Source organism: Corvus kubaryi, unplaced genomic scaffold (genome assembly GCF_017639235.1).
Source record: "Corvus kubaryi isolate FWS band 111438036 unplaced genomic scaffold, C.kubaryi_AGA036_p1.0 68, whole genome shotgun sequence".
Classification (NCBI taxonomy): Eukaryota; Metazoa; Chordata; class Aves; order Passeriformes; family Corvidae; genus Corvus; species Corvus kubaryi.
The window spans coordinates 7,616,487-7,628,670 of record NW_024582056.1 but is presented as its reverse complement, the minus strand read 5'-3'; the positions used below and the strand labels follow the sequence as shown (position 1 = coordinate 7,628,670).

Sequence of the window (12,184 nt, the reverse complement as noted above, 5' to 3'; positions counted from 1 at the left end):
TGTCTCTTCACTGGCTGTCACTGAGAAGATTCTGTCTTCTTTACTCCCTCTCCTTTCCAGGTATTTATACACAATGATAAGATTCTGTCTGAGTCCCCTCTTCCCCAGAGTAAGGTGTCCTAGCTCTTTAAGTAACTTTCTGCCTGGCAGATTTCTCAGTTTTCAGTTTTGTCTCACTGTCCACTTAGCTAGTCTGTGCTTCATCCATTTGTCTGTGAAGGTGCTATGGAAAACAAAAGTTGGGAAGTCTTGCTGAAGTCAGGATAAACCACTTGTGTACTCCTCTAGTTCTCCGAGCCAGTCGTTTCCTTATTAATGTCTATCAGGTTGGCCTAGCCTGGCTTCCACTTATAAATCCCTGATAATGACTTCCCATTACCTTCTTGGCTTGGAAATGTTTTCAAGCAAGCTCTGTCACTTTTCCTGGGTTGAGGTGAGGCTGACCAGCCTGTGGCTCCCTAGATTGTCCTCCAAGCTGTTCTAGAGACAGGGGTGTGTTTTGCTTTTGTCCAGCTCTGGGGAGCTCCTGATCGCCATGACCTGTCTGCAGTAACTGGGGGACCTTGCCATGACATTGGCCAGATCACACAGCCATTACCAGTGCACTCCATTAGGTCTCATGGATTTGTGTCTGTCCAGTTTGGTTAAATATTCCCTAGCTTGATCCTCCTGTACTTCTACTGGTTGCTTATGTTTAAGAAAAGCTACTACCAGGCTTTCAGAAGCAATAGAGTTCAGCTGTAGCAAGTTCTGGCAAGTGTGAAGGCTGTATTACAGTAGTTGAGTATTAAACAGTACTCTGTAAACGTGTGTCTACAGCTGGTTTGGAGTTTTTCAGCTGTAATTTATTTTTACCTTATATTATAAATGGTAAAAATGGTATTCACTTCCACTGGATAAAGAAATTCACGCTTTCTCAATGACTACACTTTCTCTTGGCAGAGAACAGATAAAATAGAAGAATCCTCCTAAGAGTTGTGGTGGTAGAATCTGGCTGTGTTTTTTTGTTGCTGTTTCTGGCAGCAGCAATGGTATGTACATTTCATAAAAGCTTCTTCAGTGGAGTTTTGCTTGCTTCAGGAGGAACAGCTAGCCATAATAGCATTTTTTTTAAGATTAAGATTGTTACTTTAATTAATAAAGTTGTATTAATAATCATAAGAAGAAATCACTTCTGCCATATTCAAGTTGATGTAGCTGTGACTGGTAAAAATACTTGACAGTAATCCTTATTCTACTGGTGTAAAGGTTTGCTTCTTTTCACATATTCTAGGATTGAATCAAAGAGGGTTTAAATCCCCCATTTAAGTTATGGAAGGTTAATGTTCTAGTTTCAAAGAAATGGCTTACTTTTCATATGTGAAATAATGAAATATGATTGTCTTAAGTTTTCTTCTGAAAGCAATCACTGATTGCTGTCATCACCAGGTGACATGGTTAATTTTAATCCTCTAAAGTGTTAGTAGATGCTTCTCAATGTAGTGTCTTCTATTTAAAACCAAAAGTTATGTACAATACAATGGGTTCTGGGTATTGCTATGTCTGATGCTAGTTGGCAGTTGAATTTGCATTCTGATTTTAGTACCAAAAAGCTACCTCTAGGGTAATTCACCTGTTAATGTTGTCTATTCCTTGAACATTTGTTCTGTGTGGGAGAGGGGGTAACTTTCTAGAAAGGTGAAAGGTTAAATGTTCTGTGGCATCAGAACTAAAGCCGCAGTGCATGAATTAAAAAGTTCTAATGTAAGATTTTAGGGGTGACTTTTTGAAACTGTTTTTCTTTCCGTTTGTATGTATAGACTAGACAGCATAGTCCAGTCTAAAGTTTTCTTTGGCACTCAATTAGGCATGAGCAGAATATTTCGCTTATGTCTTCATTTCTCTTGGGAAATTATTGCTCTTTACTCCCCTGTGGGTGTACCTTTTGTTGCTCTGCATGATTGTCTTTACGGAAAAACACGAATGCTTGTGGTGAGTATTTATTTCTCTTGCCAGGAACTAGTGGAACAAAGGTGAATGTGAGACTTCCTCTCCCTCAAACAATTACTAATTTTTCCTGTTTTAAATCTGGTTTTAGAAGGCTCCATGTGAGAGCCTTTCTTGTATCTGAGAAATAATCCAACTGTGAATTGGCTTACAGTTTATCAAGAGGTAGCACAGAAAATGTGAATAAGGGGAAGGGCTAGTTTCTCTTTAGTTGTACAGGAATTTATTGATTCAAATATTGTTTTGATTTAGGTCTTTGATAATGGTGTAATTTGCTTCTCATCATGAAAGTAAATAGTATGGCAAGCTGTATTTGTCTCTCCAAGAGCTGAATGGTGATGACTGCCCAGCATCTTTAAAATGGTACATGTTTCCATAGTGTCAGGTAATGAAGTGGATTTGAACAACCTTACCGCTTACCTTTTTTTTGAGCACAGGAGTTGGCAGCAGAAGTAGGACACAGTGAATGTTGCAGACCTGTTCCTTTATGGGTTTCCTGCTTTCATTTTGCCAGGCCTCATTTTCTACAGAAAACAAATTCTTGCCCTTCTGTGGATAAGATCTCTTGACCTTACCCTTGCCTTGTCTGTCACTGAAGTGTAGGGTTTCTTCATTAAGTCCCTACATGAGCAAAAACATTCCTAGAAAGTGAAGTTTAGCTTCCCCAGGATTAGAATCTAAACCAGAATCAGTCTAGTCAGACACAGGAGCCTTTCACACAGCAGTTGGCTGTCAGTGGTTGTGTGGTTTGTCTGTTTGTGCCTTTTAAGCACTGATTAATCCTACCCATGTTTTCCTCAATTTTCCTCGTAACTGAGGTATCGGCACTTGACTGAAAGGAATGTGGTAGGTAGGACACAGAGCCTGGGCGTTTTGTTAAGTGGGTCATATTGGTAACAGCCTTGTTACTAATGCTAGCCATCCATGGTTTTGAGAAAATATAAGACAAATTGTGAAGGATTCTGTAGATTTAGGAGGTATTTTTGAGCCAAGGCCAGGTCTCTAACCATGCTCTTGGGAGAAGAGGGATTGTCACACCATCTTGCTTTAGCCCTGTAGATGCTGGCTAGTGGGTGTTAAGTGTGAACGAAATCACTGTAAAATCAGTAGAGCTTACTCTTCTAAGTTTTTCTTTTAGTTGAAAAGAATTGATATCTACCAAGGGTGGAAAGTGGTGGTACATGGGTCCTGGCCAGCCCTGTGAGGAGATCCCTCATGTCTGCTGGCTCATACCCAAAAGGAGCTGTTTTGTTCTTCATGAGTTCTTCATCATGCCTGGTGAAGTCTAGAAGTGGATGGCATTCTCCAGAGACAATGACCACGTTGTCATATAAAAGCTCTCCCTAATGAATAGGATAGATTGAGCTCACCTGTTGGAATGCAGTAATCTAGGCTTCATGAGAGATGCTGCTTTGTGCAGCCAGGTAAGGAAGGGCAGGGTAGAGAAGAGGTCACTGAAGTTCCTCAGCCTTTCACGCAAATCCTTAACTAGTAGGCAACCTGACCACACTTAAACAAGTGTGATATGTTTTCTTTTCACTTTTACATGAAAAATCTACTTTTGCTTTTTGTGGTTTTAACCTGTAGCACTATGAGAGGTGCAGGATGAGCAATGCAAGACCTCAAGAGCAAATGGAAAGAATTCTTGGGGTTTTCATTGATTTCTAATCCCCTTTGGTTTAGAATGCTCTCCAAATACAGTGTGATGGTGCAATGCTGCTCTGTGATACTTTTGCAGTCAGCTTTTTCCGAGTGTTCCACAAGCCCTTTGCAATTTCTTCTATCTCTGTAGAGTTTTACCTTTCCACAGGAGTAAAAGATATGCATAGTTTGTTCTTCATAGTTCTTGCAGGTGCTGTATTTCACCTGCTTGAGGTTTCACCTCTTTGAGGTTCTTTGGTGTTCTATGAAAAACCTTGTTATGAGCAAGAAGTGCTGCTATCCCTTATCCAAACATATGAGGATGGAAGTGTGTTGCCAATACAGATTATTGCTACTTGAATAAAGTAGGGGGTGCAGGTGATTCGGGGACTGCTCTTTAGCTGGTAGCAGTGGATGTCAGAACTAAGAATAAAATTGCTCCACCTCCTCTCCCTCACTTAACAAATCCTAGGTACTCTAGGCTGGTTTGAAGATGAAGATTGCTTCTTACCAGCATTTATTTAATTGTAACAACATGTGCTCTTCCAGTGTGAGGATTTTTGTGTAAAACTTTCTTTTCTGTAGACTTGACCACAGGAGGTTTCAGGAAAAAAAACCCCAGTGTAAATTCAATTACATATTCTAGAGTCTTGAGTCTTACAGCTGAAAGTACAAAGAGGTGGAGCTGCAGTGAAAAGGTGTTTTTTTCCTGGACCGTACAAGAGATGTTCAGCAGGTACCCAGTAGAAACTTTGCTTAAATTAAAAAAGTGAATGAATGCTCTAGGGATAATAGGCTAATCTGCGTCACTAGTGAATCATCTCGTGAGCTAGATGTTCCTAGTGGTGTGTTTTGGGGTGATAGGAAATGGTGGAAGAATAATGAATTACATGAAGTGTTCTCTGCTATTCTCTTCTACAGTAATAGCAAAATTGAGTTTGCTTCAGTTTTGAGAAAAGATCCTTATCTTGTGGTGTAGCTGAGCCTCTTTGCTTTGGAACAAGAGCTACTGGTTTTTAAAAAGGGATTTTTTTTTAATAAGGACTTAATTTTTTTTTTAAATCCTCCTTCATGATGAAGCCATGAAAAGTTAAAAGAAAAAATCTTAATATGCTAATTGTTGTATGTTGGCTTTGCATTTGTCTGCCAGACAGCTGAAGTCCTGTGTTAGTGATACCCAGACTGCACACAAGTAATACAGCTTTGCAGAAATCAAAAATGTGTGATGAGAATGAAATGAAAAATCCATGATGCAAAAATGAAAAATGTATGATGAACAACTTGAAGAACAAAATTCTTTAGGGAACTGGCCTTAATTTTGGCTTCTGAACATATATTGGAGATGTTGTATATTCATACTACATAGTGTTGTTAATACTTTGGCTTTTTATTTACCTGTGTAGTGCATCTTTAAAAAAAAAAAAATGGCTTTCACAACTCTCTTTGAGCCTCTAAGTTCTTCTTAATATATGAGCTAGATTAATGGAATTTCTAGAATTTTAAGCCCTAGAATTCCAATAAGAATCCTCAAAGAGTTTTCTAATCTGGTTCTGGTAAAATGAATTTGAACAGTTAAGGCTAAGAATATGATTTTCAGTTTTGTGTGACCAGCATTGACTTTTGTGATCTAAAAAGGATGGCTTATTTCTGAAATATTTCATTTAAGGAATTGAACTGTATTTTTGTTACTTTTTTATTTAAAATGCAATATTCAGATAAGGAAAATGTACTGTTATGCCTTTAGAAAAAGATGCAAAAAACCAAGCACAAGTAATGCAAGAATGAAATGTGTTAAGGAGATTGGAAACCAGACCATTGTACTTTCCTTGAGACTGTCTTGCCACATTAGTTATACAGGAAAGTCATTAAATCCTGGCTATCTTATGAAATGCATCAGCTGAGCCCTGATAATTCTGGTTGCCAGCAGACCAGAAATCAGCTAATTGCATTTTTTATAAACAATTTACCATAACACAAATGCTTTATGTCAATATATATTAATGTAGTGCATTGACCTGACCCAGTGAAATGTGACAACCTTACCCTTCAACAGGGCTATGCCCTCTGGAAAGGTGGTGAATGAAAATTCCTTTATTGATGTAATGTGTTCTTAGTTTGCAGCTTGCCAGCTGCAATAAGCTGGGTATTCCCCTAGGATTTTTTTGGTGGAATGTTCTGTGGTGGAGGAGACAGGGATGCTGCATCTGAGCAGTGGCAGAGTAACTCTTCTAATGTGGAGCTGTGCAGTCACAGCTTTGATGAACTTTATCAGATTTGTTGCTGTCTTCCATTTACTGAAGGACTGACTTTCTCTTGAGCAATAGGTAAAAAGAAGTACAGTGGCTTAATATTCCTGTTTGGCAATAGTCCAAGACATCTCAAGGGCCTGGCATATCAGGTGATCCTTCTGTGCTTGCCAACGAAGTTGGAAAGAGTATCACTTGGTTTTTTTTGTTTTGTTTTTTTTCTTGAAGATTAACTCTTTACATGAGACATAAGAAAACTTCTCTAAAGACATAGCATCAGTTGTGAACAGTAAATGGACAACTCTCCCTATCTGATGTTTTGTCATTGCTTTGCCACTTACATAAGGATTTATTCTGAAGGGTAATGGATTTATGATTTGGTAACACCGTATGGATAGATAACACCATTTAGATAAGTGGCACAAAGGCTTTCAAAAGTATTTTAAAGGGAGTTTGCCATTTGAATTACTTCCTGTGGTATCTTGCTGTGTAAACTACTATGAAGCTCTGTGACCATGTTGGAAACAATTAAGGATAGGTAAGAAAGGAGGTTTGAATGAAGTTAAAAACAGAACAGGTAAGGAATCCATCCAGAAGTTGCCAAAGGAATTTGCTTGTAATTTTGGGTCAAATCTGGAATTGCTCTTCAAGAGCTGCCTCTCAAATTGTTTCTCTGCAGCTGAAAGCAAACTCCAGTCTAAGATTAGTCTGGCTTCACCTTAGTGTGTTCTGAGAGATGCACATCTGTTGTCTCTGATTCTCTGATCCTGAGATCCTTACAGTCAGTAAATCCAGTTGCCTACTGCCCTCTTGTAAAATCTGACAACAGTTTCTCATAGTTTGGTAACCGTATGCAAAGCCAGTAAAGCCTTGGGTGTGCTCCCATGTGCAGATGGTTGGTTGGTGGCAACTGCTGCTTGACTCTGTGCAGCCCAGGTAGTACTCTTCCTGCATTGGTGTCATTCAGACTGGCCAGAAGTTTTTAACATCCTGAAGAATTTTCCATTACACCTCCTAATCACTTTTGAGTAAATTATGAAGTGGCTAAGAGGTTATTCTTTTGCTTAATGGCACAGTTGTCTCTTGAGATGAGTATTTCTTTTCTGCTCTGTTGTTTTGAGAAGTGTGGGAGAGAGCGTACTGCAAGTACTTGTGTTGTTTTGAAAATGCTTCTTGGGATCCAGACAAAATGCAATGTCTGGAATATTTCTGTTTATTGTCTGCGAGAGGCACAGGAAATAGGAAAGGCCAACTAAATTATAGCAGCCAGCAAACTCCTCTGAAGCAAAGGAAAATTTAGGGGTGACAGAACTGGGCCTTGCTGCCCACTGGGTCTGTGTTGCACATTCCTCATAAATCTAATGACAGAACTGGATCAAGCCTCCTTCATTCTAGAACAGCAGAAGGGAAATGAAGAGTTTCAGAGCCAGCTTATCAACTAGGAAAGGGAGAAACATTTACTTCTCTCCCCCTAAATCTCCATAATCTGCAGGTGAGTTCTCAACAAGGTACCAGAGCTGCAGGAAAACTTGTAGGCAGAATTTTCTCCCACCTTCTCTTAGAATAAATGGTCATTATTTTCTTTTGCTAGTTAGAGTTGCAGATGAAAGTGGAGGATGCTAAGGACTGTTATTCTGTCTAAGTGAGAAAATTGATGTAAAATCCTCTACTGTCTCAACTAATTGGGAATCTACAGTCTTGGCAAAAGTTCTCCGATGTTGCTGTAAAGATAAGCGACCTACCAAGTTTATAAGTCCTCTCACCTCAAGGCAAAGTTGTTTGCATTTTCAGTTTTCTGTTTTTTTGAAGCCTAAGCTGTCCAGTTTTTAGGTTAAATAGATGTGTGAAAAAAAATTAAATCTGGGAATCTGGCCATAGTAAACAAACTAGAATTGCTGTTTCTTTGAATGTTTAATGACAGTAAGATAAATTGTTGTGAAGAACTTTATGCCTCATTCATAGCAAAGTACTACCTTTATCTTAAAATGTTGTTTGCACATGTGTAATGTAAAAATGCTCTTTAGACTTGAACATGTTTATTTTTGGTTGATGCTAAACTTAAATGGTGATTGATTCCTTGGGATTCATTGGCCTGCTTTCTGCTAACCCAAGACATGTCCTTGACCTGTGAGAGTGTGCTGCTGTGGGACTGCTTGCCTTCCTTTGTAACGTGGCACCTGAGGAGTGCCAGTATGTTTTTGTATGGGTTCTTATTGGAAAGGGACTCTTCATATCATGCTGTTGTATTTATGTCATGGAGTTAAATCCTAATGCTCTGCTTTTATCCTAAGAAATGTTGTGCATTGTTTGTGTAGGTGATTATCATCTCTCCAGGCTGACAGCCCAGGGTTTGCACAGTATGTGTGTCCCCCATTATTTAAATTAAAATCTCTATGGCAGTTATCAGCAGTGGCAGAAGTAGGAATTGGAAGAAAAGGGCTGTATGGGCAAGATCTCTTTCTCTAAAAACAGTCCTGGGAGTACCTTTGTATAGAGCCTAAAATACATGAACTGGCTGAAGTGAGACCGCTGTAGCCTGGTATCCTGTCCTTTGCAGTGACCCTTTGTGACTTATGAGCAAAGAATAGTTTAATGGCGTCATGTGAAGAGTTAATAGACAGAACCTGTAGAAGTGTGACTGGTATCTGAAGCAAGAATGAGAGATAAGTGTGTGCTCTTTTCTTGTTAGGTCTTCACTACTCCTTATTTGAAATACTGCAATTCTCTTGGCTACAGTAGTCAGTAGAAGTGAAAAGCTGCAGTCGTATTTTGTGTTTATAAATTAAATCCTGCAAATTGTGATCATTCATCACTATAGTTTAGCTAAAGACATTTGTTTCTGACACCTTGTGGTTGAGCCTCAGAGCAGCAGCAATATAAGAAGTTTCTTTAGAGAGAAAGAGAGTCTGTTTTTTCCTTGCTGTTTAGTCACAAAATGGCCTGGGTTAGAAGGGACCTCAAAGATCATCTAGGTCCAACCCCCTGCCATGGACAGTGACATCTTTCACTAGACCAGATTGCTCACAGCTCCATCTAACCTGTCCTTGAACACTTCCAGGGATGAGACATCCACAACTTCTCTGGGCGACCTCACCACCCACACAGGAAAGAATTTCTTCCTAATATCTAACCTAAACCTACTCTCAGTCTGAAACCATTCCCCCTTGTCCTGTCACTGCATGTCTTGGTAAGACCCCGTCTCCATCTTTCTTGTGGGGTCCCTTCAGGTATTGAAAGGCCACACCTAGGTCACCCCAAAGCCTTCTCTTTTCCAGTCTGAACAAACCCTATTCTCTTAGCCTTTTGATTTGATGGATGGACTGTTAGATAGATAAAGCTGCTTTTCTAGCCCTGTTCTAGTAGTGCAGCCTTGCTGAGTGACAATGTATTAACCTACTTGTGTGATCTACTCCTGTCATAATGACAAAATTAATTGAAGCTCCATGAATTTGCAGTGACATATGAAGGACCATTTTAGGGTTTTGGAAATGGAGTTTTGTTGCATGTATAGCACATCTCTAACTGTTGGATTTATGGACCATAAGAAATAAAGCTGCACTTTTCCAAGCTCTTTATTTTTCCTGCATAAGCATTTTTATTGTTCATCTGTTTTCAATAGCTCTCAATAAGGGATGGGTTTTATAAACATTTTTACAGTAAAAGCTTTTAAGCATAAAGTTGTCTGCGTTCATCTTACCCTGAAATAGCTTTTTCTGAAATACTTTGCTTGTATCACACTGTACTGTAGTTCCAAGCCCTGACTTGGACTTGGTGGGTCCAACTGGGGCAACTCTCACTGAGAATGACTGTGAGTCGAAGCATCTGTTTGCATGTAGAAAGTATCCTTGTTCTTCTGGAAGTCTCTGTTTCAGAGCAATGAGACTACCTTTTAAACTGAGGGTGAACCTAGAGTGAAAGCTAATCTACCTGCTGGGTATAGCTGTAAGCCCCCTTAGTTTTAGTATGGTTTATACAGAGAAAAGGGCATTTTCAAATTTAGTCTGTAGTAGTTTCCTCAGATCAGGTAAGGTGCCATTGGAGAATCCATTTGTTGCTGGTATAGTTGTCTAAACTGTGATCCTCATCCATGCAGAAGGTTTGCATGGGAAGAAATTCTCTTGCTAATGGTCATTGCTTCTTCAGCAAGTTTCTAAAGTTGGTCTGGTCTGTGAATTTCAAATAACTTGTGCAGAATTCCTTTATGGACTTGAAGCCATTCCAGGGGTTTAAAAAAAGAATAGAACTGCGGTGTCCGTTTCCTCCTTGGTAAGGATAGAAGAAAGGCAAACGGACACATTTACTGTCTGTGATTATTGGCAGAATCCTGCAAAAAGCAGATTTTGTAGCTTGACAACAGCTGTGACTCAAAGCTGCCTCACTTGCTTGTCTCTGTTTGTAATTATCTAATCCTGCTTAGGCTTTCTTTTCCTGAATACTGGTTTTTGTATGGTGAGCATTTCCTGCAGTAGAGGACTAACACAGACTGAGGACCTTTCCCATCACAAGGTAGGATGCTCCAAATCTAATCTGGTAGGAATGGTGTGATTTCTTCTGACTTGTTCTTTAGGTCATATTTCTCTTTAGGCCTAATGAGGACTGTTGCTCTCTTCTGGCCTATGCTCTTAAAAGAAGAACGCTAAGTACTCTAAATATTTTAGTTACCTTACAAAAAGCTGAATACTGTTGGCATCTGCTGCTCTTTCTCCAGGAGAATTCTTGTTACCAGCCCATTTGTTCATGTTTTGTGTCTCCTGGCATTAACAGCTTCTGGTAGCTGGATGTCAGATACCTGCAGGCATGTCAGCGTGGCCCTGCTTCCCATGTCAGGGAGTCTGCGTTAATGCTCTGGATTAAATGGAGCAACCTGGACCTGGAAACACTGACTGTTCCTCTTAAACTGGCAAACAGCAGTAAAAGGTGATTCAAATGGGGGGAAACCTACTTCAGGGAAGCTTGTTCAGGGTAAGCAGAGAGGAAACCTAGGCCTGAGAAATTTTTCATCTGTATGTGTTGAATTTTACTATTGATTTTGTAATTCTGGAAATACAGAAGCAATCCAACTACTTTTTGATTAAATGCCATGTCTTTATTAAAAGCTAAAGTACTTGCATGATTTACCAGTCAGTGATTGATTCATATAGAAAATAAAGTTTTAATAAAAGCAGTTATGAGATTTGCCAGGGTAAGTTCCAAAAACGTAATAGTAAGATGTGGTTCTCGCTTCATACATAAATCTAAAGTTGTTTAGAAACCATTAGAGGAGTGACTGAGGTCACTGGGTCTGTTCAGCCTGGAGGAGGCTGAGGGGAGACCTCACTGCAGTCACAATTTCCTTGTGAGGGGAAGAGGAGGGGCAGGCACTGATCTCTTCTCTGTTTTGACCAGTGACAGAACCTGAGGGAATGGCCTGAAGTGGTGTCAGGGGAGGTTTAGGTTGGACGTTAGAGAAAAGTTTTTCACCCAGGGGGTGGTTGGCCAGTGGAACAGGCTCCCCAGAGAAGTGGTCACAGCACCAAGCGTGACAGAGTTCAAGAAGCATTTGGACAGTACTCATGGGCATATGGTGTGACTTTTGGGGATGGTGCTGTGCAGGGCCAGGAGATGGACTAATAATCCTCATGGGTCCCTTTTGACCCAGGATATTCTGTGATTCTGTAAAACATGGAAAATGACAGCCTAAAGCAGATGTAGCAGTGTGGTTCCTGGTGTGGCTAGGTCAAGTTTTTTCAAGCAGGCATTCGGACTTCCTGCCATGAGAAAAACAAGGTAAATATTTTACTAGTTTTAAAAACAAAACATATAATTTTTTTGTTTTGTTTTCTGCTTAGTTATGGCTTCTGTTAAAGGGTCCATGCTTGGAGGCTTGCTTTTGTTATGAATTTTCTGTTTCTGTTGGTATGTTTGTGCAAATCACCTATAGCAGGCACAGGACCCAGAAGCTTAAGCAGTCTTTCTAGGCATTTACACCTCTGCTATTCAAGCTGCCAGCAGTCTGTGTTAAGTCCTGAGAGTAATTTGTTGCCATTCCTAGGGATTTGCTTACTCAGTTGTGCAACTGACCAACACGTCAAATGCTGTCTAGTTACAGTGGTTGCCTCTTTTTTTAATATGGTTGTGCCTGAAGGTGACCAGGAAGGCCAGTGCCACCCTGGCCTGTATTGTCAATAGAGTGGTCAGCAGGATAGGGCAGCGATCGTCCCCCTGGCACTGGTGAGGGCACACCTCGAATCCGGTGGTGAGTTTTGGGTCCTTCACAAGAAAGTCATTGAGGTGCTGGAGAGGGCCCAGAGAAGGGAAACGGAACTGGTGAC

The 12,184-nt window shown here is 40.1% G+C and overlaps 1 protein-coding gene across 2 annotated transcripts in view; it reads left to right on the top strand.

Annotated features, from left to right (window-relative positions):
* FBXL7 (F-box and leucine rich repeat protein 7) overlaps positions 1–12,184 on the top strand; it is a 287,995-nt gene that overhangs the window by 118,955 nt on the left and 156,856 nt on the right. The gene's annotated exons all lie outside the window — the stretch shown is intronic.